This window comes from Lasioglossum baleicum, chromosome 4 (genome assembly GCF_051020765.1).
Source record: "Lasioglossum baleicum chromosome 4, iyLasBale1, whole genome shotgun sequence".
NCBI lineage: Eukaryota > Metazoa > Arthropoda > Insecta > Hymenoptera > Halictidae > Lasioglossum > Lasioglossum baleicum.
In genome coordinates, this window is record NC_134932.1 from 15,534,080 (window position 1) to 15,561,550 (window position 27,471).

General features: G+C 36.5%; 1 protein-coding gene across 1 annotated transcript in view; it reads left to right on the forward strand.

The window, feature by feature from the left end:
• The window catches only part of LOC143207998 (uncharacterized), a 250,481-nt gene that overhangs the window by 146,930 nt on the left and 76,080 nt on the right, over window positions 1-27,471 (forward strand). The window lies entirely within an intron of this gene.

Sequence of the window (27,471 nt, forward strand, 5' to 3'; positions counted from 1 at the left end):
TTGTGTCTTTTTATTTTGACGATTCAAAAGTAACGTGGGAGCTTTTCAAATCGAAGCTAATAAACTTTTTCTAATTTGTCTAGATTTAAATCAAATGCAAAAAGTATTACAAAACCGTGATTTGTTATAACGCGTAAAAAGTAACGAGAACACGCTTCTTAATTATGCAATTTTCATTGTAAAACATACGCGAATAAGGAAATCTGTCCAAATATACACCTTCGTGTAATTTCATTAAAATATTCTTTATAAATCATTTAATTGAAACATCAATTTAATAATATTACCTTAGAATAAAATATCGATATTATTTAGATTAACAAGTAAAGTATTTTGGCGACCGCCAGACTTTAAAGAGGAATGTTGTTCAGAATGGAGAACTTGGCAATACATTTCAAGATCATTGAATTTGGGGAGGAAGTAACACATCAACAAGTTTATCTTAATTTCTACACAGCAATGCAACTGCAAGATTTGCATACAAATGTATCGCAAATTTCGAAGAACGTTTGTTTCGGTCAAACGGAAATATATTCTGCGGTTTTGATTTCGAAATGAAAGTCATTGTAAATTCTATAGCATAACAGTGACGAGATATTCATCAATGATTCATACTTCAGAGAATCTTTGTACGGTGTCAGCAGGATGTATTCTTTGAATTCATATCTTTATTTACAAGAATTATAAATTCTGTGTAAATTATTTTTGTAATTATTTGAGAAAAGGAGACATTTACCAGTCAATTATCAAAATTACTTTACTGAAAATCATTTTTTCTCTGAAGCTTTTATATTTATGTACATATAGATTTTGTTTCAGCTTACAATACTTTCAAATTCAATTTAATTTCGAAAACATATTCGTCAACATGCATTTGAACATCGATTACACGATTTCACTGAAATCAATAAAACGGTTGCTGTGTTCCATCTTCACGGTCACGTCGCTGTAACATGATTTTTATACTAGGTGAAGCATATTGCTAAGACAGGTCCGTACAACGCAACATCGCGAAAATAAGTTTTAACGGTGATCGCCGTGAAACATTGTAATCATCCGCAATATTATCGAAATTAAACGACAACTAATAAACGTTTACAATCGAAAGATTAAAATAACGTCGTAGAGCGAGCGAAAGACGCGTCGTGAATATGAATATGTCCCCATTGAACACTCGCTACATATTTGCTATAAATTTATGTAATAGCTTGCCAGAAAGTGATTCGACCTTGACTTCAAACTTACTTCTTTTTCCCGATTATCTCGGTTATTTTTATCTGAAACTACATGTTCCATAAACGAACTCATCCTTTTATCATTACGGTTAATGATTCGCACTATTTCTTCTTATTTCTTGTCAAAGAATTTTTAAATTGTTTCAACACTTTGCCGTACGATCATCATAAAATATAGAAACGCCATGTTCTACATAAGTCTACACTCGCCTTGAAATCTTCATCGTAAGTTTGACACGGAACTTCTAAGGCAGTGTTTCCCAAAGTACGCGTACCATACGCGTATCCCTGGGCAGAGTTGGGCATTAATCAGTTAAAATTTTAATCAAGATTGATTGATTAATGTGTACGATTGAAAAATGTAATCATTGAAAAATGGACGATTGATTCAATTGATTGATGAAGTTAATCGTCAATCGTTGATTAAAAGAAGAAATCATCGAAAAATCGGAGACTGATTTAATCAATTGTTGAAGTTAATCGCCACACGGTCTGTCCATAAATTGTAATAAGGAGGGAGACAGAGAGCGGAGATGGAGAATTGACAGAAATATATCTCAAGAAAAACTCAGTTTACATTTTTTTCACTATGCATACAGTTTTAATTCCGTATTTTATTTCGAAATTTCAACAGTTAATCATTAATCAATTATATCCGTTTGACGATTATAATTGCAAAATAATGTAATTGTTAACCGCAATTAACGACTAAAGTAGGAGTTTAATTGTTAATTGCGATTAACGATTGAAGTAGAAATTTATTTGTCAATCGTCGATTAAATTTTTGCCTGTGTCTGCCCCTGGGGGTACAGGAAGAGTTTGGAGGGAGAACGCACTGATTCTAGTGCAACAATCCTGGTGCAGCGGGTGTCTAGTGTACAAAGGGGAATAATAATCAATGATGAGTTATATTATAGAAGGGATACACAGATTTCTCTTTGGGGAAACTTTGGGAAACACTGTTCTAAGGCAATGGTTTAAGCGTTATGTCTTTTTCAGGTAAACTTATCGATCCGATTTCAATGACCTTGAAATATGTTGTCAAGATCGCCATTCCAAACAACATTTCCCTTTAACGTTTTTGACGGTCAGCGTTAGTTCACGACTACATATTTCGAGGTCATTGAAATCGGAGAGAAGGTAGCGCATCGACAAGTTTACCCTTTTTCGTATCGTATACCAAAAGCAACCTTCGTAGATCATCTAAACGCTTCAGGGCTGTAAAAAACAACGCAAAGGCTGAGTTACGCTTTCAAGTTATCAGATTTCTGCTATACAGTTTGCCAAAAAGAAAATTCTAAACCCTTCAAATTGACCTCCCGAAATTCACAACGATTCACCGTATAACAATCCGCTAAAAACAATTAGGAAAAGATGTATTAGATGTTCCGGTTAGTTTTGAAAGTTCCCTATGAATAACTACAACTATACAGCGGATCTTTATTCGAAATATAAATGTTCTATCTGAATTGCAACAAACTGAAGTGAAATAGAAATTTATTTTCTTTCCGAATATGATTAATTGGTTGGTTTAATTTTTTAAAATTCTTCTAATGTTTTCACTGTCTTAATTTACACTTACTCCGTTTTCTCATGAATGCATAAAATCCGCTGTCTAACTATAACTATAAATCTAGGTGAGACATTTGAAAAGATAGGGTGTCATTTCGAAGGCCGTTTACTGAAAGTATTAGGTTGTCCGAAAAATTCGTGAAGGAAGCCAATTTCGTGATTAAGTCGAAAGAAGCTTAGGATATAATAAAATATTGATGAACTGATGATCGAGTCGTTTGTGTATGCTTCTGTTATTGAACAATATTAAACGTTCACAATATGACGGAAACTTTTGAGATAACCGAGTAGATTCCCGATATAAAACCACACAATACAGGGTGTCCCAAAAATATCGTGCTTCTTTCAAAGAAGTGATTCCTGAGATTCCTAAGGCAGGGTTTCCCAAACTTTTTCTGCAACGGAACACTTCGCAAACCCGGAAATTTTAACGGAACACAGCTTATTTTTTAGGTTGGGTAATTCCTACAAGTTACAAAATATACACAAATACACTTGTTATACATTCATTTTTCAGACCTTTCCAAATTGTTGCGGAACACCTATTTAAGTTCAGCGGAACATTGTTTGGGAAACCCTGAACTAAGGAATCCCTTTCGAGGAAGTACGTTTTTGGGACACCCTGTACTTACATGTAATAGTGAAAGCGCAGAGAGTTGTATCAACGTACATACATAGTAAGGTACTAATGCGATTAGTTGCAAGTTATCTTGCGCTAGAAACCTGCAGTCCTTGTACAATTTCATCAACATTAATAATTACGACGATATTCAACAAGCGATGCCTGCTCCAGGTAGCCTGCCAAATTGTTCTAATCGTGAAACGACGGATCGATTAAACGATTAAACGATACATCGATTTCATCGGGTGAACGAAGCAATCTCACGACAAGCTCTCGTCAGTGAAATTGTTATGTCTCATAACACGGCTTAAGCACTGTGTCAGTGGCTGCGGCGACAAAAAGCGCGCGAAATTCCTTTCATGCAATATTCATCGACGCGATCAGTGGTACCCGGCCAGCAGCTGGTAATTACTAATGAAGCTCGGGTATAAACCTCCCGCTGATGGCGTATCGGTAAATTACGAATATCGGCATCCACTAACTGTATCAACGTACGCGGAGCCGATCGTTATTCGATACGCATCGTCTTGTTCGCTTCTTCATCTTTACAACGAACAAACTCACACACGCGCAAATATAACTTGCGACCTTCGTCGTCTTCCTCATCAACACTTTTTTCTCTTTCCCGGCAGCGTTCTCGAAAATGCCTTCCGTTCCATTCTTTCCTTTGAGTTTATTAGATTGCCGAAATGTTAATCTCGTTTCCGATTCACGCACACAATGCAAATTCGATCTAGCTGTTTAAGAAAGCTACACTGAGAAAAAAAATCCTGTCGAAACAAAAAGAATATATGTTGATTCAATAAGATGTACTATTGAATAGTGCCAATATCATATGAACTTATTTTAACATTTAATACTATTGAATTTCAATAGGAAAACTCATTTCCGCCAATCATATAAGCGAATAGCTTGACATCAATGTTTTCAAAAGAATAAGATATGGCCTCAAACCAATTCCAGTATAAATCAAAACATTTCTCAAATTTTTTTAACAACATATCTGATTGAAGGAAAAAGAGAAATATTACGAATAATAATGTACGGTATTGAATCGAATAATATTTTCAATCATTTCATGATAGACAATTCAAATACATCACGATTTGCTTCTAAATTTCATACTATTGAAAAGAAGACATTGATATTCATCGATGTAAAAAAATTACAATAACACGCGTGTTATTGAAGTAACTACTTTTTTTTCTCAGTGTAGTATATTCTAGTATATTCTAGTTTATGTTAGTATAATACCACATATTTTAGTATATTCTAGCATATTTCAGTATACATGTATTCTGGTGTATTCTAGTACATTCCTATGTGAAAGGCAGTAATAAAACGTTAACACACAGTTGATCGCGTTGTTCGTATATACTCGTGTTGTTCAACAATATTTGAACTTAAATAAAATTTTCAGAGCGTATATAATTCATACGAGTTGGCCAAACACATCTCTTAAATTTTCCTTATTGGCCCAGCTAAAAAAATTGTAAAAATCAATTTTTACTACTGTTTTTCACAATTTCGACCAAATGCATTTTTTCAACATATTTATTAGACGTCATTTATTAAACTAGTTCTTCTAGCCTTACAGAGACATTGAAGTCGTTTGGTCCATTCATAAAAAAGTTATTCTGACTTAAAGTGTGCGTGATCAGTTTTGCTCCTAACGTGAACAGATAAATACTGATGGAAACTCGTGAACACGTGTACAGATGCTGATCTATCCGAGACCCAAGCCAGAAAGTAGTACTATTGTGTTTGTGTCGTAGAACAAATGCCAACGATCAGTTGCGAGACAGTCGGCGAGCAAATCGGCGGTCTGCGTGTACAGAACATTTAAAACATTCACTTAGCCTAGACGGAAGTTCACCTCCGACCTCGGATCTCTCTAAACTTTGTCTCCGGGATCGATTTCCAAGCGTTGCTGATTAATCTCCCCGGTGAACCGAGAAATTCACGCGACAATACGCTTATAATGAGACTCCTCGGTGAGGCGACTGGCGGTTGCCGGGAAACGGCAATAAATCATCAAGATAAAACACAGGGAACCGTTCGTTCATCAATTTCAATTTGACCGAGAGAGAAGGGAGAAGGGGGAGAAGCTAGAGACAGCCACCAACGGCGCGAGTCTTCGGACGCGTGTCGTGAGAAAGGCGTTTCGCGATAGCTCGCGATTAACGTTACGCCGCCACGGTTCGTTAGTAATCATCGGCACTTCTCGCGCCAATAATAGCGCTAATGAATATTGCATGAGAGAAACCCGAGCTTTTTCTCAGCGCAGCGACGACGAATTGACATCCGCAGCCGTCCACTGTGCATGACGTATCGTTGATCGTGGCGCGCGACACTAACCGTCCGATCTGTTTTTGCCACGGTTCCTTTCCTCGGCAGATCTAAGTAGGTAGGTGTCTAACCGCTACGGATGGGATCAAGTTCAATATGTGACTGCGTCCAAGTTTCGATAGATGGGCTCCGAACAGTATCGCCAGATCAAGACTTGTATCTAGGGATGGCATGCAATTATACATTTGGATCACTCGTGAATCGATCATGTTCGTTCCCGGTGACTTTTCACAGTGATTCGTGATTTTCGTGATCGCTTCTAATTGGCGGAAAGCATAGCTGTTCTTCGCGCAAGTTATAGAGACACAGAATTACCATCTTTCGAGTTTGTCTATACGACACTTGTTAGACACACAAACAACGGACAATTGACATAATAATTTTGTCGCGATTAAGATTAAACCACAATATATTGGGTTGGCAAGAAAGTAATTTCGGTATTTTAAGTATTATAATTACTAACGTGTCTTCAGAAATTGTTTACTTTACTGTATACTTTGCTTTTTTACTGTTTACTTTATTCTATGCATACGTACATACATTTACTGTTTACTTCATTGTATCATACATACATACGTACATTTATTGTTTACTTTATTGTGTACATACACATATGTTCATACATACATACTCTTACTGTTTACTGAAGACTCACTACAGTGGTCGAAATTTCTATAAAGTCATCTTCTTTTTCATAGATATTTTTAAAATATCACCATTTTTGTTGATTTATCGTATCTGGTCTTGTGCCTTGTAGACACTCGAATAGAGGGACTGCGTACTCTAGACCGCTATGTTTACTATTTACGTTTTTAAAAAATTTTTTCTGTGTGGTGCAGAACTCAAGTGCGAAGTTTCTATAAAGTCACTTAGTGTTTCTCTGTATTCTGAGCAGAGAACTACGGAAAACTGCGAATATATAGTTTTATAATATATTAGTTTAGAATATATTAGTTTTAGAACTCACAGAAATCCCCTGTTTATTATCATTTGATTCACGTGTATGAGAATGCCGAGAGGAAAAGTACTAACAAGTGAAGAAAAAGCATCAATCAATGCTTATAAAGATATGGGCTGCTCTAATCGCGCGATTGCTAAGAAAACTAATCGGTCATACACTGTGATTAATAATTATATCAATTTACGTGAAAATTACGGAAAAGATCATCTTAAAGGTAGTAATAAAAAATAGTCAAAGAGACAACATTCAATATTAACGAGGTCTGCAGCTAAGGAAAGGAAAAATGCAGCACAATTTCGAGCTGAATTGGAGCTCCCAGTAACAACAAGACGTGTGCAACAACTTTTAAATTCTTCTGGACAAAAATACAACGTAAACCAGGCCTTAAAGAAGTACATAAACCGGCCCGTATTGATTTCGCACGGGCACAAAACACAGTGACTTATAGAAATTTCGACCACTGTATATTTTTTTATTTATTCTTTTTGGCAAAATATCATCGAACAAAAGGGAAAATATCTTATTCCCAATTTTCTTGCCAACCTAATAGTTTATACCACTATGGACAGCACGGTATAATATAGTGGTAGAATGATGTAGAAATATAACGACTCAATTTGTCTTCAATCAAAAACATTGATCGTATTAAGTCGTCATAGCTTTAATATTGATACGGGTAGACCTGGTAGAATCTTTTTTGCTATATGCGTAATCATAATTTGCGTGAATTATACTTGCATTCAGACTCGCATTACAGTGATCTCCAGCATAAGCATGGACAATAAGAGCTCCGTCCTTTGAGAGCGTTCAGTTTAAATCGTATTTCACAGCGAATAACGCCAGAAAAAGAGACGGAAGGCTAGCTACAGAAGACTATCTATCTTGCTACCTCTACGGAGAATGCCCTGAGTAAGCATCACTTTGATGTTCCTGATTCGATTAGACCTAGGGCAGTGACCCTAGAACGATCTTTGCCCATATTTGTCCTAGTCATTTCCTCCTGGACTTCTACCGAGTCGCACAACTAGATTTTCATGCAAAATATAATTTTCTGCATCAATAAATAGTAGGATTCATCCTACTCAAAATTGTGCAGGCTGTCTAATTAGGATGGACCTCAGTTATACCTGCTGACATTTTTTTGCCATTGGATAGAAAATATTTCTTGCAAAAGATGAAGTTAATCGGATTAATAAGGTTAATAAGAGGAAGACATGGCACACTCGCGTTAAAGTTGCGATAAATATGAAATTTTATATAATAGTACCGCAATATAATTTTCTTAATATAACAATTAACTAATGCTCATATTTTAGAAAGTACCAATTCTTTTAGTTGCGTTCTCACATTAATTTCAAAAGTAGAGATATTAACGTTCGACATAAATATGATATATTTAATCGGAGCATAATATTGTTAACTGGTAAATATTACACCATATAAAGGCGAAGATATGAAAATAGAGGTATCGAGGTTAAATACTTTTTAATACATACACTCTCCTGTCCATAAATCACCGGACACTTATCTTCAACGAAATGGTATTTAGAGAATACAAGCTTCCAGCTTGATTTCTTTGTTTTATTTTGATTAGATGTAGAATATTGGGCCAAAAACGACTAGCGCTACAGTTACGAGTGTTAGACACCACAAATGATTATAAAATTTCCTTGTGTTGAGTGCTACGCTCATGGTCTTGTCTTGGAGGTTCTGCAGCAATTGGAGCTTGGATCCAAGCTTCTAAATACAATTTATACTGATCAAAAATGTAAATCTGACGTATTCCTTTTTCTTCACCCTTTGATAATGCAAAGTGATCTCTAAATAAGTATATTTTTAATCGGAGTGGGCGAATTATAGTTATTATTCCAATTGGAACGTGTTGTTCTCACCGATCGCGAATACGCACTTATTAGCGGAAAAGTGGCGGGCAGAAATTAGACAGGCCAATTAATGTGAAATAATCTTAATTCGGACAAACTAAAGTGCTGGAATTACGGTATTTCTGGAGGTATTTATATTAAAATTTGTTCAGTGTTATTTCTATTTCAAAATCAATCGTCCGGTTGATCTAAAATTGTAGATATATCAATTTTTCATGAAATGCAACATTTTTAGGGGGCGGCGTGCTCAACATTTCATAGTTGAAAAATAAGATCCACCGTAATGTGAAGTCACCACCCGGCTGCTTGTATGATTCCGAAGACACCCTGTATTTTATCTGATCTCTACTATCCGCGAACTAATATATGGTTCACTTGTGACACCGAGCATCCGAGATTAGCGTCTTTTCTCGTCCGCGAAGCTTTCTCCGACGGGCGCGACGAGTTTAACAGTATACACGCACCTTTATCGTGAACGGTCGTTTTTCACAGCGCCATGACCTACATGCCGCGGCTGCCGGAAACCGCCTCGTCGCCATTTATCCTCAGTCGGCTAACATTTTGCTCCCGTCGCGTTGCGTTGACTCGCGATCGCTCGATGATTGCCCCGCCGAGCAATTTCGATGGAGTCCGATAACGCGGGGTGGAGACTTGCGCCGAGACTGATGAATATGAATAATTAAAAAATCGAGCTCCGATAGCCGGGTGTACTTTTATGCCACCTTGCCTCGCTCGATCGGCGCGATCACTCGCGAACGCGTAATTTATAGTGATTACGTTCATCGATGTTTCGACGGTGCCTAATTTACTTGCATACTGATTGATTTTTGCATATAATCGTATCCATTATTACATATTATTACGTATGTTTACGTGGGTTCTGATTGGCGTCCCATCAAATTCTTCTTTTATTTTTGCTCCGTGTATTTACACTTATAAGTGACTGAGATCAGCCGTGTCATAAATTGTGGCTGTAATAATAATCAGTAGGTACACACTCGAATCCAATATTTTCATTTTTCGAAACCCAACGTTGTGCAAACAACTGTTTTCCTTTTTCAGTGGTCGAAATATGCAAGTATTTAATTTGCTACGCGCATTGCGATAATACATTTAATACGCGAGTAATATGTATTTTATATTTCCATCTTTACGCGTATTTAACGAATATTATTTGCTCACTTTCATGCGAATTACTTCTTCGCTTATACGGATTAAAGTCTTGCATCCTGCATTACCTGTTATCGGTTTCAACAAACAAGATGAAACGCGTGTTTGCATCGAATTAAAATCAAGAACTTTTCAACAGTGTTATAAACATCAAACGGCCGCCCGGTTGGAGCTGGTTGAAATACAACATTGTATTTCCCAAGAACCGATTACAGACCGAGCTGTCCGAAACCCAATAAATTCTAATTATCTCTTGCCTGCACCAAGGAATCGTTTAATTAAGAAGATACCGGCGGATTATGAAGGTGGCTGAAGTTTCGAGGATTAAGTAATATCACCCTGTAAATTCCCTTATGCTAATCGCAGCACTTTTTCACTTGGAAGCTTGTTGCGGCTAGGAAAATGTAGATTAAAGACTTGGATTTCGTTCGGGCCGGGCGCGAGGTGCCGGCGTAATTACAAGCGCCTCGCACCGCTCAAATGAAAGGTGATAACCTTTTCACGTAAAAGGTATAATCATATTTTATTATTTATTACATATGTCATAGATTTTTAGAAGTTTCTCACGACTCGATCCCGGAAGATTACTCAAACAAATCGCGAAGGTTCTTCGGAATCGTAAGGCTTTACTTCAATAATAATAACAATAATCATTTTTTTTTTGTTTTGCTGAGAGAGACAGCAGAAAAATCTCTTAGATGTTCAAGATCCGCGGGATGTACCATTTATCCCGGGGTATGTGGGATTTCTATCCACTTAAAAATTGCTAACCCTTAACACGACTTCCTTCTTCTTCCTTCCTTCTTATTCTATTGGTGCAGTGTCTCATTCTGTCCTCATATCAAGAGGCAGCACGTGAAGAGCTACGAGGTGTGTTAAAAAATTTCAATTTTTAAAAAATGTTTAATATACAACGTTTTTAAGACGGACTAAAAAGTATAAAATAATTTTTCCTAGCCCCATACAGATAGTCCTGAAAATTTGTGATTGCGAATTTTGAATAGCTATGAAAATACTTGTAAGATTTAAAACGAAAAACGTGGGACGCATGCAATAGATACTTGATGCACGAGTAGTTCACCTAAGTCACTAACAATTTTATTGCACTGCAAATGATATGAACTGTTATGTGAGTTTTCTCAACGGCACCTACTCACTACACTCCTTACTATTATCTTGCGCCTCATGTTTTTCGTTTTAAATCTTACAAGTATTTTCATAGCTGTTAAAAATTCCCAATCACAAATTTTCAGGACTATCTGTATGGGGTTAGGAATCTGTATGGGGCTAGGAAAAATTATTTCATACTTTTTAGTCCGTCTTAAAAACGTGGTGTATTAAACATTTTTTTAAATTTAAATAATTATTTAAATATAATACATTTTGATGAGATTATAACAGAGACATGTGGTAAATTTCAAGTTTATTTCAGTTTCCCTTCACCCGATCATATCTGAAATAAAAATTATAACTAAAGAGAGTTAATATTGCATTGTCATCCAGTTCTGAGACTTCTGAGCTATGTTTAAAATTTCTAGTCTCTAGCTCATCGGGAAGTTAGTTTAAAATCAATTGCAAAATTTGTACCGAACAGACAAACAGCAGACAAGACAGCGAGTTAATAAAAGCATGGTAAATAACAAGAATTTTCATTTTTGGGATAAAATATTATTTATTCATTTACGTGAACGTTATCTCCTTCAAAATAGTCTTCATTAGATATTACAGACTTATGCCAGCGCTTCTTCCAATCCCTGAAACACTTCTGGAACTCGATCTTTGGGACAGCCTTTAGCTTTAGCTCCTTTCAAGGTTCTCTGACATTTTTCGGATACTCTGTATATATTGACATTCTTAAAATCTTTTAATCCTCCTATTTGGAACTGTATCTACTGATTTTTGTTACAAGCACATAAAATCCGCAGTGTGATAATACTAATTCGAGATGCTCGTGAAAATATTATCTGTTTGATAAGTGGAAATATTAAGTTTCTCGTCAGTTTCATTCAAGTACAGCCATTTAATTATTCTGATACATGGTTAGTACATGTATATTTCAATTATCCGGCGTTCACGTGTCAAACGTCCTAATTAAATAAGACAAACTGCTGTGGCAATCAACTGCCCGCAATCAATTTCCGTTTTACAAACACTTTATTATGCATTTGCGAGACCTCAGAGCGTCTGCTTAAACGATTCATGCGCCATATTAAGAAACTTGCAGTGTCTCGTAAACGTACTACTTAACAGATTGACGACCTAACCTAAGCCGGACAGCGGGTACGCTCAAAAGTTGTAAATAGTCCAACGATACGTCAATAACGATTTTTTAATAGAACCAACTACATTATAAGTACTCATAATAATTTTATAGTAATATTCCAATAGTCACGATACCTTTTCAAACGGAACGACTACATACAACGATAATCTTGTTTTTTATAAAATGTCATAGTGACAGAGGAAAATTTCAAAACTTCCTTGAATTTAATAGATTTCATTAAACGAAAGTTAAAATATATTTGTTAACACTTCTACAATTATTAAGTTTGTGATGGTTTGCTTTTATTTTACAAATGAAGCTTTAATTAAATTCCTTGAAATTAATAGATTTCATTAAACAAAAGTTGAATTACATTTGTTAAGCTTACACGACTATTTAGTTTGTCATGGCTTGCTTTTATTTTACGAACTTTAAAAAAAAATACTATTTTAAAAATAATAAAAGATTTCTGCAATACTCTCTGCAGTACGCCTACTGTAGTTGTAGTGTCCACTTTATAAGTTGTCACTTTCTATACGCCAATGTATACACATTATATAATATATTATATTATATACATATAACGTTATATAATACATTATATTATATAATGTTATATAATACATTATATTATATAATGTTATATAATATATCATATTATATGTATAATGTTATATATAATATTATATTTAAAGCTTGAAAGCTTTAGCTTGCCGAGCAGAGTAAAATTGCGCGTTCAAAATTCAAAAAACGTACACGTACAAAATATCATAGGTTTATTAAAAAATGAAAGCTAATATGTATTCGTATTCTCATTTGCTTAACCCAATTCTTCGTGAAGTTCTCATATCACTTCACCGTTTGCTTAATCCAATTTTCTTACTTCGTTGTACTGATAAATCTATCTATCTTCATACATTTGTCACTGCAAATTCAAGTAAGATGTTCAAAAGATAAAATTATAAAAAATAAAATCGGAACAATCTATGTATACGAAATCGAATTTTTATTAATCGTCGAACTCACTAGATTATTTGCTGCCGAATATATTTATCGATCAACCAAGTAGATTAATTTATTGCACTACAAAATTGCAGCACTAGGTTATACGAAACAATTTGCACTATAAATATAACTATGTGACCGAATTATACCTTAATTATTTAAAAATTTCAGTCAACACATCATTTTTAAAAAACAACCCCTGCGGGATACTGACCCCATGATACCATTCAGATTACATATAAAAATGTTTTGAAATTAAAGAAAATATTCTGGGGATAACACTTAAGTGAGACACCCTGTATAATATAGATCAGAAAGATGAAGAATATGTGTTTCGAATCCGAAAAACAATACCGAGTTACGTTTGTTCAGTCGTGAGAAATCCCACACCCTTTTAATAACTTAATATGTCGGAACGAGTTCGCCAGGTAAAAGAAGTCTTACCTGTGTGGTGGCGTCCTTCGATCCGCAGGCGAATTAGTCACGCGCCTCCAATGCACGGTCGGCGGCAGTTAATGACCTGCAGCGTTAACAAACGACAACGCTCTAATTGATTTCCTGCATCGTTTCACGTGCAGTTCAACAATTCTCTGGTAACGACACTGCGACGAATCACCTTCAATTGAGTTCCAATTATTCTCACATGACATCCGAAGACAGAAAAACCAACACAGAGAGGTGGTTGGACAGTACCTGACAGGTCTTTATGATAGCGATCGAAAATTTTAATATTTTCATGGATCCAATTAGTATTTGCAAAAACGAATCTGTCATCGTACGTTTCTTATGAACTGTCCTACTCTATGTTGTTCATTGGTTTCGAAACGTTTGCAATCAGTAGACTGTGGATTTTTAATGCAAAATAAAAATTGTATTAATTGCAAGATACAGAAGCTACATAGGCATTCATATTTACAACAATATTTATAATTTCTTGCACTGTTTCTACCGTTTTTTTTTTAGTAATCTCTAAGCAAGGTCTGAGACTGTGCCGCAGGTAATCCTTATGTGAATGATTGATTATGTCAAGAAGGAAGACTTCAGATTATACTCTTATGAACATCGAAAAATATTAGACCATATTGAAATGTTTTTGTTTTGTTTACATTATCGTATTCCCTAGAATGTCCCTAATATTTGTATTTCGAAATCTAATCCGCAGTAATGGGTACGCAGTAATTAGTAAGTACATGGCCCTAATTCGTCCGCAGTAATGCGTACAAAATGATATCAATCTTATTTTTTAATATTTTCTTGTGTTGTATTAGGTTTTGACGGTCACAAATTTTTTTTCATGATAAATTAGGAGTAACAGATAAGTTACAGATACGTTATTGTTTTGTAAAAACTGTTAATAAACTTGATAACAAAATAAAAATTTTATATCTGTATTGTAACAGAGTGGAGCGTATTAGAAATTTATTCTCTTTTAAAATATGTTTAATAGGTTGAAAACAATATAACAGTATTTTTAAAATCTTCTAACGTTATTACTATTTTAATTTACACCTACTCATTTTTGCCATAAATGCATAAAATCCGCTGTCTACTCATTATTGCTTCCGATGCTATTGGAGTGGACACGTGTGTCGCGCCGCGCTCGTTTCTTGTCGATTAGTGAAGTATATTTTGTGTGTTGGCTCTCCGTGTGATTATAAAAAATCCCCAAGCACAACGTTCGAATCGGTAACAGATTTAAACTTCAACTTTAAACGCTGGCAACTACGAAACTTTCGAGCGGCGGTGTATCTTCATACAAAATTCATGCTTCCATGTTGTTTATCTGCAAGGGCGCGCCAGTTGAAAATCATGATGGCTCACGGTAACTAAAACACTGTTATTACTAAAATTACAGCGCGGCGGGGATCGCTCGATTTTTACGAATTTTCACCCTGATCGTTCCGCAATGGCGGCTCGCTTCCGTTCCTGATAGCAAGAAATATTAAAGTGTGAAGGGCATGTAAATAATCTTATCTAACCATCGGAATGCACAGTGACGGATTAAACCTGCGTGACCACAAACAACGTGCACGTAAATTGTTCGGCTTACATAATTAATTCAAATTACAGAGGTATTCGTTTTGCACTGACGCAATACGTTAGAACGAGTTAGTCAGATGCAATATATTTTTTCAATTCTGCAAACCGAGTTTGTGTTCGTTAGTAATTGTTTAAAAATGTTCGCTCTGTGGAAATACGTTGACGAACAGCAGTTTATTTGATAAAAGCATGTGGACAAATCTCCAGCATAATATTGTTATATTTAGAGTAAATCGCGCAATATAAATTACTGTTTTTCTTTTTATGGTTGAATAAGCCTAATGACGCACGAGAAATGGTTCGCATTAATGCGGTGTCGCATCTGGGAAATTGCGCAGTAGGTGTCTGCTTCCAATAAGAATTAGGCGACTGGTCGTACCTTGATCGTGGCGTGTTGCTCCGATAAATTCAATTTCGTCCTGATTCTATCAGGATCCCGTAAAAACTAGCCGGAGGATGATTAATTCACATGGCCGGGATATGAGAAAAGCTCATACTTAATATGTTATTCATAATGTTACACAGGAACCGCTATATGCGTGTCGCCACGATCCCTTTTCTTGCGCGAAATATAATTACGCGATGGGAAATCTGCAAGATTTTTTCGTTGATTTTTACGGTAATTATTGTATAATACGTCCGAAGAGTTTTACAAATTTTTAAAAAGGTATAAAGACACTATCAATTTGCTACCTGTTCATATTAGATGTAATTTCGAAACGAAAAGTATCGCGGTAATAATATCATTTCTCCGCAAGAACTGTTACCTCTGCTCAGGAAAGTCAAAATTGCAGGAATTTACTCTCAATCGAGCAGGTATAGTAAAAGCTATTTTCAAGCGTAACGCTAAAACCGTGTATGTACTCTCAATCATTGCGCTCGCGTGGGCAGGTAGCTTAAGTTCTATTTTAAATTTTAATTGAAGATCTCAAGATAATTACTTAGATTGCTACATGTAACATTAAATTACTTACAAAGTACTCTACGGTTGAACAGTTATTACGATCGACAACGTTGTACCTTGGGTCTTTTCCTTCGAAAAACAAACTAAAACTGTATACATATTTCTACCTTACAGTGTACAATGTTAGGTATGTCTGTGTTACATATTTATTGTTCTATCCATTCGATTCTTTCAGCAAATTAATGTTTTCGTTCGCCGATTTCAAAGATTGGAGTCGCGTTTTTATATTTCAATTCTATCAATTTTTCAACGTCTTCGTTTAATTAAAATATACACGTTGACTTCAATTTATGTTTTATCATTGATTCCACATTTTATGATTCTACTGGGTGTCAAACAATTATGCATGTCAAACAATGGCGCATAAAAAAACTCCCCGCAAAATTGACCTTGACTTTGAAAATAAAAAAAATATTCATTTTGTTCAATCGTGTTCTACTGGTCATGAGAATCAACTTTATGAGAGGAACCATGGAACGCATTCGACCATCCTCTTAAAAAATGATGTTGAATCCTATAAATTTTGCATCTCCTTTGTTCGTAATATCTAGGCAGCCGATATGTATTCACAATGAAAATTTTCTACCTGCATTGCAACAAACTGGAATGAAATAGAAATTTATTTCCTTGTAATGTTTTTACTGTTTGAAATAACACCTACTCATTTTTTTAATAAATGCATAAAATCCGCTGTCTGATAACTTTCTACCTAACGTGTCAGCGTTTCATGTATATACAGGATGTTAGTAATTAAAGTTAATTATTAAAGACTTTCGCAAAAACATTATGTTCTCTTTTCGATGAGTAGGAGGTATAGATGTATGAAAAGTCGTTAACAACAATTTTCTTTGATTTAAACAATTTAACAAGTTTCTTTCACGAATGGCAGATACACCCCTAGAACGGATGACCATTACCCTGTACATAAAACGAGAATCTATCGACCCATCTGCCACCGCGGAACATAAACTGTTAAATAGTGAAATAATAACGTGTTAAGCAGGCATCAGACTCTTTTGAATTGAAGAGCCAATAACAACCGTTTAGAGCATGACTGAATACTTAAATAAATCGACCAATCGCTCGTTTGATCAATAAAATGAACGTACAAAGTATTTTACGAGCACTTTTCAAACATGAGGAAGAACGATTGGCAACGATCGTTTTGCAGGGTCAGACGGGCGAATAGAAATCTGTTGAGCAATCGACATCAATTGGACAAATATTACGAGTCCCTTTGTGTTTTAATATATTTGCAACTGTATGTTGACCTATGAACTATAACAGCTTGAAAAATCTGTGCATAGCATATAAACTTCAAATGTTACATACAAGAAGAAAAACATTTCAGCATCCTTATGAGCATTACATTTTCTGTCTCTATTTCAATTATACATAGGTACTTTAACCCCTTGCCCTACGATTTATTTTACGATTTCAGTGATTAAAGCTTCTCCTGTGATTTTTAATTACCTTCAACAGCTGTACATGAACAAAATCAAAGTAGAATTTTATTTCGGTTTAAAGGAAGCTAACAGCACACGTATTAATTTTACATTGTTCAGAATGTTTAACACGAGTCAGGCACAGATACTGTAGAGCAAGGGGTTAAGATCACATTATATGGGGTCGATGTATCAGATATGAAATGTATCATAAGAATTTAAACAGAAATGTGAAACTGTTCAACCTGGATGTCACACAAATTGTAAATTAAATTAAAATTATTTAAATACAACATCCCATTTTGAATATGTCGTGTATCAATCAATATACAGGGTGTCTCGGCTGAAGGAGGCCACCTAAATATCTCCTTTATTTTTTAATGGCACAAAAAAAATATTTATGGCATAATTTAAATGGTATCGAAGAAAGAATATCATAGAAGAACAGTTCCTTTTATCCGGTTATTTTTTCATAGTTTTCTCTAGATCATCGTTATTTTTTTATCGGTTAGAATAATTTTTTTTTATTCCATCTTATAGAGCGGCTGAAAAGCTACATTTGAATATGCTTAAGTCATTAACGAGATGGAATAAAAAAAAGATAAGTTTTCACGATAAAAGATAACGATGACCTTGAAAAAACTATGAAAAAATAACCGGACAAAAGAAATTGTTCTTCTATGATATTCCTCCTTCCATACTATTTATAAATTATGCTATAAATATTTTTTTTGTGCCATTAAAAAATAAAGGATATATTTAGGTGGCCTCCTTCAGCCGAGACACTCTGAAATATTCGGAATGGTGAAAACATATTTCAAGGTTATTGAAATCGGACAGGAAGTAGCACATCGACGCCATGGATTTACAATATTTTACACGTAGTGTTTTGCGCTAAAACAATTAGTCTAGAACATGAACGATCCAGTATGGAGTTACTGTATACGGTATACCACTAAACATACAAGATAATTCAGTTTCTTCACCAACATTAATCGAGGCAGTTTGACAAGTTCTGATAAAAGAAGATCGTAACCCAAGAATCATTGATAAATATTTCTGTAGATTTCATTCGATATCTCAACAGTTCTATGCTTACAGAATAAACGAACTTGTTTCTAGTTGGTAGTATAAATGCAAATGGCTCTTTTACTTGTGGATATAAAATACCATTTAAAACTGCAATTACTTTTGCGCCAACATTTTGGATATTGATGTAAGTAACATGCCGATGCCATTAGCATTTGCGTAGTGTCCTTATGAAGCCGTTTCGTAAATACGTACGGTTGCATACATGGGTTTGCTAATCTGGACACTGTTTGAGAGGGTGGAGGGGGTGTGTAGAGTGACGAACACCATTAAGAAAATATCAAAAAAAATTCTTTTTAATGGCATTGTTAGGTAGCCTTCAATTGACGCTCGATGGACATATCCCGGTTTTGCTGACAAGCTCGTTCGCGAGGTGGCAAACAATTAAGCAGCATATTAATGTATATCCCCTCGGCTGACTTTCACGATTCTGCTTAATTGTTCTTAGAACATGTTTATCCATCGGCCAGACAAGCAAAAAGCAAACGACAGGGCAGACATCGGACGCGTTTTCGATCGTACGAAAACGAGTTTGCGGGAGCCGCGCTGTGGGGAACGTGCACATATCGGGATCGGCAACGGAGCGAACGTTTCCATGAATAAACAGGGGAACGAATGGTGTATCGCGTCGCACGACGGATTAACCAGAGACATACGGGAATACGGGAAAAATTCGTGATTGCAGCTCTCAGTAATTTATAACTGAAGCGAAATCCGTCCCGCACGGAGGCGACAAGCGTTGTAATCCGGACAGTACTAGGTCTGCTTCGTCGTCGCCTGTTACGCGTTCGACGCTGTCAGTCCCGCCAGCAGGGAAATTAGTTCTCTGGTTAATTAAGAATTTGAATCGGGTCGAGGATATCTCGATGCCACGATTCTCTTTACCTTATCCGTCACGCTCGCCGGACACGATTACGATTTACAATCGGCAAACAACGCCCACTCCTCGATTTTAAATAAATACACCAGTGGACTTATAAGAAAGTGCCGTAAAGGTTGCGGCACGTTTTGTTTTTCAAATCAATTTCAGCCATTAACCCTTGTGTAGCCAACCAGGTACTCGGGTACCCATTTACTGCATTTATTTTAACAATTTGTTAATGTTTCACCAAGAATATCATAAAATTTCTGCAATTTGTGCAAATGTGTTAAATACAGAAGGTTTCAAATAATATATGCATTTTTATTGGCTACATAGGGGTTAAGAATATTTTAAATTAATTCTTTATTTATTTATATATATAGACTAAATTTTATATTTATTCAGACACACGTGAACGGTGTCATTACTGCGAGGTAAACATAACACTCACTTTCACTCTTACTTCATTTTTTCAATTTATTAATCAGAAAATCGCTGCAATGAATATGCACATTTACACACAGTTTTAATACATTACAAAGTTAATGAATTAATGTACATTTGATTTGATTTTTTTTTTACAAAAACTTACTTAAATATACTTCATTTGAGAAGGGTGAAATTGATTTGCAAAATGGTGCATTTGACTACATAGCAAAAGGGTGAACTTGGAGTGCAAAACCTGTATAAAATTTCATAGAGATGAGAATTACGCAAAAAATATATACCCGTTGACAAGGTACAGTAGCCAGCTACATTTTCGCTGCAGAAAGTATCATAGCATTAACATATAAAAAAGTTATAGCCAACTTTCATAGACAAAAAAAATTTTGCCTTATAAGTTGAGACACCCAAAAATCTGTGACAAGTAAGTGTTGAAATTAAGTCTAGTGTGATATTCTTATGTGACAATATTAATGTGATAATATTCGCAATAAAACTTTAATGACTTTAAAATATATTGTCAAGGTCACTATTCTAACCATCATTTCCCTTTTAAATCCATGTGTAACATCGTAAGCTGTGTCAGGTTTGGCTTAGGCCCGGCCGAAGAAAAACCACGCAATTTTTACTAGAAGAAATCGACTAGCTTGTAAAACATTCGGAAACAATAGTAAGCAATGGTGGTGACTATTTAAGTCTTATTTCGTGTTTTAATGTAAAACTACAATTCACGTTGTGTATCATTTTATTTTTAAATCAAGCACGAATCTTTGCAATCATCAATACAATGCAATACTTTGGTATTGTGGGATTTTTTAGGGTTGCAACTGGGTCAGTCAACGTGCTAATGAATGATTCCACATTTTTTAGCAGCAATACAACATATTATACGATCCACCACGGTTACACAAACATAGAAGACTTCAAATTCCACTAAACCATTTAAAATTCGTACCGACTACGAACAGTTACAGGTTATGCATAAAATGACGAAGTATTTAGAAGAAAACAACATGTTTACATCGCGCATGGTATCTGATCATGTCTCGCGTGTGTAATTTTCAACATGTGAAACCATCTCGGAGCAAACGATACAGATGTATTAGCCACGGAAAACGCGTCGTCGCAGAAAACGAAGAAACTGCGAGTCGACTGCACCGACACGATGCGACGGTTTCGCGCGAGCTGTCAATTCGCGGTAATAAATTGTGTTCTCACGACAGCTTTTCAGCCTCCTGGAGCGCGAGTCCTTCATACTGACCAGTTGCGTTAGCACGGTAGTTTGGACAAAGTATTGGACGAGTGCAAACGTTTGTGCCCGATTTTCAGAGGTGGCGGTGACCTAATCGCAATTTCGCACACATGTTTTTTCTCTTTGTATCATGTTATACATATCCCTATCGCAACATAGTATCTCCATGAGACATTTCAGCATCAGACAAAGTTGATTTATGTATTTCGATTTTTGATTGGGAAGAGCTTTTCAATTTGGAGTATTTTCAATTTGTGGCTGTTAAATACCTCCTACGCTCGTTAGAAGATGAACAAATAGTCAACACCTTTCTTGCTACTACCTGATCCATCGTCGATCCCTATTTACGCAGAGTCACCAGATTAACGGAGTGGACTCGTTTCCAGGATTACAAGGGTGCGGAATGCGCCTTCTCATTTCTCGATAGTGCAAAGATGGGGTTTTACAGTAGACAAAAGCGCTAGATAAAAGATCAATCTAGGCCCCGAGTGTCCTATTTTTATGTTTGCTATAATTAATTTGCATTATTCGGACGGCGAATGAAGTATGAATCGGAAAACGCTTTCGATGCTGAGATATCTGAAGGTACTTGAGCAGAATCGCCAGATCAAGGGAATTGACTCGAATTGAGGGGAAAAATATACCCTCTCTCTGCATCTCTATCGTAATAGTCACGTGATCGGTCTCTTGCGGATGGTAGAGTGGGCAAACACAAGTCTCAAGGGGGTAGATTCGCGATTCCAGGATTGTAAGGGTGCGGGATATACCTTCTCATTTCTCGATAATGCAAAGATCAACTCAAAAGTCCTATTTTTACGTTTATGAGGCGTAATTTGCATTATTCGCCTGCGTAATTTGCATTATTCGGAAGCATAAAGCTGCCCATGTAGCATTTTCATAAAGCTGCGACAGCTACATGCTGCTGAATAATGCAAATTACGTAAAAATTAGACTTTTGAGAGCGATCGCGGCCTAGATCGATGACTTTTGCCTAGCGTTTTTATCGAGAAATGAGAACGTGGATTCCACACCCTTGCAATCCTTGAAAAACGAGTCTACTCGAGAGGCTGAATACTGGTAATTCATCTGCATTTCGCTATTTAAAGAACCTCGAATTCAATTCCAAGCTCAATATGTACACGGGTACCGTATATTCTAACAGAAAACCCATAAGCTAGACCGCGTCTTTGCGGTAATTTCTCTGGTTGGACGACATGAAAAAGAATTTTTTCTACGGACGTGAAGGTGGTCCAAAAAGGCGGGCCGAAAAAGGAAGCCAAGAAAAGGTGTTGGAAAGAAAACATGAGCGATCAGTGTTACCTTGTTTATATTCTTGCTGGATTTACAAAACGCAGGTGCCACGGCCGGGCTCACGCTGCGCGGCTCCGATCGCTCGCCTAATCGTAGCGACAGCATCGCGTCCGCCTTCAGGCGAACCTTCAGATAAGCAGCAGCGCCTAGAAACATACGTGGCGGAAGAGAATTCATGTTCCCTCGGTTCGTTAGCGACAAGGAAGAGCAACAGTCTAGAGACATTAACATTTTACATTCTTGTAACCAGAGGATATATTACCGTTTTACCGTCTTCTAACTAGATTGCAGATGTTTATGATAACCGCCTATCAAAAAGGCGCGAAACGCAAAAATTCACGACATTGATCGAACGGATTGTTTTACTTCCTTTTGTCGTAATAAACCGTTTATCGATCAAACAGATTGGCCGAGTAATAACTTAGATGCATCTTCTATCCGAGACCCCTTTCACTGGAAATATAGTATGCTAATCGAAACTGTTTACGAGCATTCGTCCTCAAAACTGGTAATCTTATGCACGGATTCCGTCACACCCACGCAAACGATCTTGAGACGAGTTGACTCTTTTTTGTGAAAAGAACTGAAGACTTGTGTTTGATGTTGCAGTACCTTCACTATTTTACACGTATACAAGAAATCAAATGTTTGATTTCTTCCTGCACACTGTCCATCATTTGCGGATTTTTATGCAAAATAGAAGCTACTCTCTTAATCATTTTATTCAGCTGAAAATGATTATATTTTTGAATTCTTTAAATATTTTTGCTGTTTTTCATTTGCTTTACTCATTCTTGTCATAAACGCATGACATCCGTAGTCTAATTATATTACACTGTACAACTTGTATAGTGCTGAAAATAGGTTACCTAGTTTCAATTGTTCTTCTTTATATTTTTAAGATATCTCTGTATGTAGCTTCATGCCGTCTTCGGGACATCTTCTCACCAGTGCCGCCAGATCAGCAGAATCGACTCGAATCGAGGGGAAAGAGTTACCTTCTCTCTGCCAATGTCGGATTAATCACGTGACACTGTGTCACATGCACGGCAGAGACGAAGCGCCTCACGTGACCGGGCGTGGAAGAGTAGCGTCGTAGAAGGGGAAGGACAGAGTGGGAGACAAGTTTTAATGTGGGGCGGTTTTGCCTCAATTGATGCAAACGTTCCTAACCCCGAATTTCACCCTTAAACTCTCATCTTGATACGTTTACAACTTATTGCAACGTTCACTAATCTCGATGAAATTTTTAGAATATGTACAATTGACACAGATCTACAAAATATATTTTTAAAAATGGTTTACATGATTAAATATATCGGTATCTAATCAATTACTAAACATTTAGGTATTGTATGAGGTATTCTACCAATTTCATATCCATCAAATTTAAAAAAAATCATAGGAAATGGAAATATTCTAGATCGATGGAAATGTTTAATTTTCCAGTTAAAATAGCTCCAAGTGCAAAGGGTTAAGTGGGTAGACTCTCGTTTCCAACATTTTAAAGATGCGGATGCGCCTTCTCATTTCTCGATATTGCAAAGATGAGGTTTTTCAGTAGACAAAACCGCTAGATAAAAGATCTTATCTAGGCAGCAATTGCCTCCAAAAGTCCTATTTTCATGTTTGGTATAATTAATTTCCATTATTCGGACGACGAATGGAGTATGAATCCCAAAACGCTGCATCCAGACGCACTTACGAGATCCCACCTTTAGACGCTGAGATATCGGAAGGTACTTGAGCAAAATTGCCAGATCAAGAGAATTGACTCGTATTAAGGGGAAAATATACCCCCTCTCTACATCTCTATCGGATTAGTCACGTGATCGGGCTGTGGCGGAAGGTAGAGTGGGCAAGCAAAAGTCTTAATCTAGCGACTCTGCTTCTCACGCGTTAAAGATTAGGGATCGAAGACTTAGCTTCTCTGACCGTAATGAATTCTGCCTACTTCTTAACTGACGTGGATTATCTGAGCACATCGACAGTGCCAGCCCCTAGCTCCGTTCCGGATAGACAACGCAATTCTAGAGAATATTCATTTAGATACTGTCATGCTTTCCGCTGGTTGGCAACTTGCGTCTATTTTTACTTTTTAATCGCTAGGACGAGCATTTCGTATGATCACACAATTTATTTGATGTTCTATCTACTAATCGTCCATCGGGAGATGGCAGTGAGAAACTTTTAAGGATCACGTGATATCCGTACTCCCCGCTACACGTCTGCTATTGGCCGACTAATGCACGTATTAGTGTGACTGGAACAAAGCGATGTGGTGACGCTGAGCTTCTATGTAGCGTCAAGAGTGTGGGTACATCTTCTGATGGATGAACAGTACTTTTCCTAACATATGTATATCCAATCGCATGACTACAATTACTCGTTTCACCGCCGATCACCAATGACCAACTGACCAATACTGATCACATTAAATGACTAATACTAGTCATATTAGTCATGTTAATCATTTGTGTCCCGCAGTAAATAAATGATTCCAGTTTCCTGAAATCGAAATTGATCAAAATAATCCATGAACATTAACGAAACATGAACGTTTAAATTATTCGAAAATATATGAACGGAATAACACGTTGATCGGATACGTGTTAAGTAACAACGTTTATAAATTTTGTTCGCTAATTATGTAGACTAAAATCAAATTTTTCTCGTCAAAGCTGATATATTTGTCAATAACTATTGACGCCTTTAGCATATAATATTTCATTATTTATAAAGCGACAAAAAACGTTGTGGTGGTCATTCTACTATCTTTTGAGGTTGTATTATTAGGAATCTAAACTATTTATGTATAAAAAAATATGCTATTTTTAACATATAAAAGTTTATAACTTTAGCTTATAAATCAATCGGTCAAATTTAACTTATAAAATAAACTGCAAAGGTGATAGTAAAACACATTCAATACAATATGTCTCATCTCATTGAACTTAAAAATGTGTACATCATACTCAATTAACCCTTAGTACTCGAATGGCGAGTCAGAGTCACCACTGAAAATTGCTATACCATAATTCAAAATAGCGTTTAAATTATTGAATATGTTGATATCTAATCAATTACTTAACATTTCAGTATTGCATGAGGTGTTATATCAATTTCATATCCATAAAATCAGTTATAATAGCTCCGAGTGTAAACGGTTAAGGCGATAGACTCGTTTCCAGGTTCTCATTTCTCGATAATACAAAAATGGGGTTTTTCAGTAGTCACAAACGCTAGATAAAAGATCGATCTAAGACGAAATTGCCCTCAAAAGTCATATTTTTTCGTTTACGAGGCGTAATTTGCATTATTCGGAAGCATACAACTGCGCATGTAGCTATATTCATAGCAACATGCAGCGGAGCGTTACCCTATGGGCACCTTGGGCAAATTCCCGGAGCCCCAAAGCAAAAGGGGGTCCCAAACACAAACCAAGATCCAAGATCCAAATTCTACGTTTTTCCCAGGGGCCCCGAATTTCTACTTTGCCCAAGGCCCCAACTAGTTACAACGCGCTACTGGCTACATGCTACCGAATAATGCAAATTACGCCTCGTAAACGAAAAACGGGGCTCTTGAGAGCGATAGCGCTCTAGATCGATCATTTATCTAGCGTTTTTGACTACTGGAAACCCCCATTTTTGTATAATCGAGAAATAAAAACGCGAATTCTGCACCCTTGCAATCCTTGAAAAAGTAGTCTACTCCCTTTAAGGAGTGTTCCTGTATTTCGAAAAGGGGCAACTTGGATTTTTTTCCCCAAAATTTGACTTATATTCGGCCGTTGACTGGCGTTATTAATAAGAAAGCTAACCAGAATTCGGTCCTAATATGTATGTACAATATGACACGCAATGAATGTAATTGCGAGACACCAATAAAGACAGAGAACGATTATTAACGGCTTGTCCCGTCGATGTTATCGGTAATTGCCAGCCTTTACCGTCGTTCGTCGGAACATTTGATTATGTTGGTCCCTTAGCGTGTTTCGATTCCCATAATCGATACCTTCGCCTCGGGACCAATGAATACTGGGCCGGTTTCCTAAAAAAAGATCGTGAAAAATGGTTCGGATGTATACTTTGTATTTTCATGCGACGAAAAATACGACTGACGTGCACTGCAATCGAGTCAGAGAACGGGTCGAAGCGGACAGCATCCGGCCATCGAGGATGAATGGATCCATGGTTATTAGCATGCGGAAAATTTCTAACAGAAAAACCGGAACGGCCCGTTCTTGGTCGGCATTTTAATACGAGCCTTCGATCGATTCGCGAACACCCGGGAAACTGGAGTGGGCCTTGGGTGACTCGAATCGTCCGTAGTTCCGCGTTCATAGATGATTAGATGAGTTCGTTCGAGTGTTTTTCACCAGCCATAAATTCGATACTGGGATGGATGGGTGATTTATCGCAGGGAGCGGTTCTTTGATTTAAGGGCTCGATGGAAAGAAACTTAAGTAGGGTCTTGGTAACCTTCCTGGATCAGGTCCTTAAGAGTCTTAACTATACACCTTCTTCGGTCATTACGCACTTCGATAGCATGAAGCGAGCTACATCTCTTTTAATGTGCGAGAAATTGTTTGTTGTATATAAATGATTTTTTATTAGCTGGAATTAGAGCTGTTCGAGTTTTTTTTTCACAAATCGTACGACACGAAGACTGGTACACACGAACAAGATCTTCCTCGAAAATTTGTTAAATTCGATTGTATTATTTTTCAACGAGACGAGGCAGTAAATGTAAACATAACCGCTCGAGTGCGACAGAATTGATGTAACCTCCTCGTGTAAGCAGCAAAGAACGAAGCACGCTGATTACTTTACCGCCTCGTCTCGTTGGATAAGGTATAGCGATCTCTTTGATTACGTTGAAAATTACCCAATTAGCCGAATGATTTAATTCTAGCCTCCGCGAACAACATTTTTCAACTTCAAAAAATATCCTGCATCATATTCAAAGACAGACAAGCATCATACTTTTGTTTTCATACTT